Source organism: Macaca mulatta, chromosome 13 (assembly GCF_049350105.2).
Source record: "Macaca mulatta isolate MMU2019108-1 chromosome 13, T2T-MMU8v2.0, whole genome shotgun sequence".
NCBI lineage: Eukaryota > Metazoa > Chordata > Mammalia > Primates > Cercopithecidae > Macaca > Macaca mulatta.
The window spans coordinates 22,803,162-22,807,936 of record NC_133418.1 but is presented as its reverse complement, the minus strand read 5'-3'; positions in this window follow the sequence as shown (position 1 = coordinate 22,807,936).

Below are 4,775 nucleotides of genomic sequence, written 5' to 3'. Positions count from 1 at the left end.
TGTCACCCAGAGTCAGGAGGAGACAAGGATCCCTTCCTCAGCCTCCTGCACACTATCAGTGGGGCCCAGCCACTCTCCCTCAGCAGTTTCAGGCACTGCTGACCCAGGTGGCCCCACCTTGTGCTCCCGTCTCCCCCCAACCCCTTTGAGGGAGGAGTCAGTCAGGACAGGCTCTGGTATCTCATCCTTTTCTCTAGAGCAAATCAGCAAGGATCTGGGAAAAGCAACTCATGTCCACTGTGCCCTCCCCATTCCTAGGGCTTATGTATCCATGGACCTCAACCGCCTAGAGAGTAGCAGAGAACCCAGAATGAGGCAAACGTCGGGATACAAAGGCAGGAGGCTCTGTACCGTACTGATGATAAAAGAAAGAACTCAGTACTCTCGCTTTATGCACAATTCTAACACATTTGGTTATCAAATTTCCCAGCTCAAGGCCATTTAGGCAAGACATTGCTAGAAGCATGCCAAGGGCTATAAGAATTGCGAAAATAACTGGGATCTCAGAATGGGGGGTGAGGGAAAGTACAAAAGGAAGTGTCAAAAAGCAGAGCCACTGGGGCCATTTAGTGTAGAGCTCTAAATACTCCCTGAGGGCCTGTGCCACTGGCTCCACAAGGAAGCACGTGACTTCCGTTTGGAGCTAGTGACCTGGATCATCCAGAAAGACTTAACTGAAGTGACAGGCCGTCTTTTAAAAGAAAGACAAGCCAGGGCACGGTAGCTCACGCCTGTAATCCCAGCACTTTGGGAGGCCAAGGCGGGTGGATACGTGATTAGAAGATCAAGACCAGCCTGGCCAAGATGGTGAAATCCCATCTCTACTAAAAATACGAAAAAAAAAAAAAAAAATTTAGCCAGGTGCGGTGGCAGACGCCTATAATCCCAGTCTCTCAGGAGGCTGAGGCAGGAGAATTGCTTGAACCCGGGGGTCGAAGGTTGCAGTGAGCCAAGATTGCTGCACTCCAGCCTGGGCAACAAAGTGAGATCCCATCAAAAAAAAAGAGGAGGGGGGAGAAAGGAAAGGAAAGGAGAGGAGAGGAGAGGAAAGGAGAGGAGAGGAGAGGAGAGGAGAGGCGAGGCGAGGCAAGGCAAGGCAGAAGAGAGAGAGAAAGAAAAGAAAAGAAAAGAGAAAAGGAAGGAAGGAAGGAAGGAAAGAAGGAAGAAAGGAAGGAAGGAAGGAAGGAAGGAAGGAAGGAAGGAAGGAAGGACGGACGGAAGGAAGGAAGGAAGGAAGGAAGGAAGGAAGGAAGGAAAGGTCCGGGCACAGTGGCTCACACCTGTAATCCCAGCACTTTGGGAGGCCAAGGCAGGTGGATTACTAGGTCAGGAGTTTGAGACCAGCCTGGCCAGCACAGTGAAACCCCATCTCTACTAAAAATACAAAGATTAGCCAGCCACGGTGGCACATGCCTGTAATCCCAGCTACTCAGGAGGCTGAGGTGGGAGAATCGCTTGAACCCAGGAAGCAGAGCTTGCAGTGATCCAAGACCATGCCACTGTACTCCAGCCTGGGCGACAAAGCAAGACTCCGTCTCAAAAAACAAAAGACAAGTTTACAGTCAGTTTCAGCACTTTCTCTCCAAAATGACTAAACTAAATGAAGGTGGCACTCTTAAAAAAATAAAAGTTATCGCTCCTTCCTTGACAAAGCCAGATGAGCAAGCACAGCTGTGCGCTGCAGAGCCATGTTTTGCCCAACAACAGACTGCATATGCCACTTAGTCCCGTAAGATGACAAGGAACTGAACAACTCCTATGGCCTAGTGACCTCATCACCATCATAATGCAAAGTATCACTCACATGTTTGTGGTGATGCTGGCTAGGAGAAATAGGCTGTACCCTGCCGCCGAGGTGTGTAGTAGGCTGTACCACCTAGGTTTGTGTAAGTGCACTCTATGACAACGCACAATGGTGAAATCGACTAACAACACGTTTTTCAGAACATATCCCTGTGGTCAAGCCCCACATGACTGCATTAGGATGGTGAGGCAAGGATATGGAGGCTGTAGGATATGTGTTTCCTCATTGGATGGAGGGATGAAGGATGGATGGAGAGATGGGTGGATGCACAAATCAGTGAATGGACAGACAGACAGTTGGGTGGGTAGAGTCATGGATAGACGGACTGATGGTTAGCAGGCTATATACAGCAGCCTTCACGGAAGGTGTCAGGCGAGAACTGAGCTTCAGAAATCAGGAGGCTGTCTGGAGTCCCTTCCACCCATTACTCCATGCGCTCTGCTCATCTCATGGGAGCCCTTTAAGCCCCTTTTCCACATTGCCTGGTTCCTCTCTAGGTCAGAAAAGAGAAGGAGGCGTAATATCTGGTTAGGAGAAGTCTCTAGGAGTTGCTCAGCCCTTCCACTGGGAGGCATCATGGCAGCTGTACAAAACCTGCCTTTCCTATAGCTGAACTTAGGCTCTATCTTGAAGTCTCTGCACCTGAGGGCGATGAAGCCATCCAGCAACGTTCAGGTATGATTCGTCATTTCAGTGGCTTCTCGGGTCCCTTCTCCAGGTACCTCTTCTGGGGCTGACTCAACAACGTGGGACTTACCCCCAGCCACACTGGTAATTGGGAAGGGTTTCGCTTCCTGGAGGGTCCTAGGTCCACACATTGCTGTCTGTTGAGGTAGCCGCATCCCTGTTGAGTCTTTGGCTGGCATGGTCTCTGCTACCATCTTTGGCGTGGTCTCTGCTACCATCTTAGGATATGGCTGCTTGTCCAGACCACAGAATCCTTAGGCTAACCGTATGTACAGTCAGGGAGGACTGAAGGCTGCCACAGTCCCCACTTGATCCTGATCCCTGAGCCAATGCTAAGCCATCCCTGTGAGGCTTGATGCACTGGGAACCTCTTCAAGAAAATACTTGCCACCAAAACAATAAGCCAATGGCTGCCCTGTTTCTACTGTGTGCCAAGCCTCCTAACAGCCCCACGTGACAGGCTAACTGTTCACTGGATTCATGAAGGATCAAACTGAGGCACAGAAGGGTTAAGCAACTCGCCTACACTTACCAGGCTGATAAATGGCAGCGTGGGACTGAGCCCAGGCAGCCGGGTGCCATCATCTGTATTCTTAATCAGTAGGCAAAACCGCCTCTGCCCATGGCCCCTCACAAAAGTCCCTTGACTTTTCAATGTCATTAAAGACAAAGAAAGGCGGAGGAAATGTTCCAGATTACAGAAGGCTAAAGAGCCACGGTGAATGAACGCAATATTCAAGCCTACACAGAATCCTCTACTGCAGGCACATATAGTGCCAAGGACATGATGGGTCAACAAATAAGATTGCAGTGTGGGTGGTGGGTTCGATGAAAGTCCTGTCTCAATGTAAACCTATGAAGTGGATGACTATACCATGGTAACGTAAGAAAATATCCCTATTCCTGGGAAATATTCATTAAAGAATTTAGGATAAAGCTCATGATGAGTGTAACTTACCTTCAAGTGGTTCAGGAAAAATAATTGTATACACATACAGACAGACGAACACAGACATGCATACATACACATAGGTACATACATACACATACATACACACACATACCTACGTACATACATACCCATGTGTGTTCATATAGAACAGGGGACAACAAAGCAAACAGAGTAAAATGTTAGCAACAGGTACATCTTGGTAAAGGCTGTAAGGATATTCTCTGTACTATTTTTTACTTTTACAACTTTTCATAAACTCAAAATTACTTACAAATTTCAAAATGTCTCAAAAAGATGGTCTATGTTCCAAGACCCCTTTTCCAGCCTCCTTATTGCTGTCCTGGAGTTCTTCCCCTCTTCCTCCCACCTTCTTCTGAGCCCCCAGCTTGGCAGCTCTCCTTTATTACAGGGAGGTGGAAACAGGACCAACCCAGCCAGCATTCTTCTTGATTCTTCTACCTAGACTGTATCCATTTAAAAAGTGTTGCCCGCCACGGTGACTCACGTCTATAATCCCAGTGAGTCAGGAGGCCAAGGCAGGAGAATCAGTAGAGGCCAGAAGCTCAAGACCAGCCTGGACAACATAATAAGACCCATTTCTTTAAAAATGTCAAAAAAAATTAGCCATGGTGGCACATATCTGCAGTCCCAGCTATTCAGGAGGCTGAGTGGGGAGGATCACTTGTGCCTAGGAGGTGGAGGCTGCAGTGAGCCATGATCGCACCACTGCACTCCAGTCAGGGCAACAGAGTGAGACCCACTCTCTTAAAAAAGAAAACAAAAAGGGTCAAGGCCCAGCAGGCTTTGCTCACCACTACTGCCTGCACTCAAAGAGGTCACCAGAACCGGGGTGCATGGTGGGGCAGGGACCAAGTGCAGGGCGTGGCTGTCTCCCCTCACCTTCTGTAAGAGGTAAAATTCCAGATCCCCCCAGCGCATCCACCACAGCTTTAAGCAGTGTGGAACCTGTGACCAGGGGATGGGGCAACGTCCACTCTCCTGAGCTTGGAGAAACCATCTTCAGGTGACCAGAAACCTCCTTCCAGACAGGGCCTTCCTCACACAGGTGCAGCTGGTACAGGGGGATTGACGCAGAGACCCAACCAGGACGCCAGGGAGTCTTTTGAACAGAGGAGAGTCTCCGACGAGGTGTTAAAGAAAATGTAGGATTTTTATTAGTTTAGAAGAGAAAGGAATTTCACACAGCCAGCAAGGAGCCAAGTGCTGGGAGGCAGAAAGAAAATGAACCACAGGGGATAGCAAAGGATGGGACTTGCCCTGAGGGCAATGGCCTTCGAGCCCTGCTAGAGTCCCCAGGTGTCTGCTCCCCTC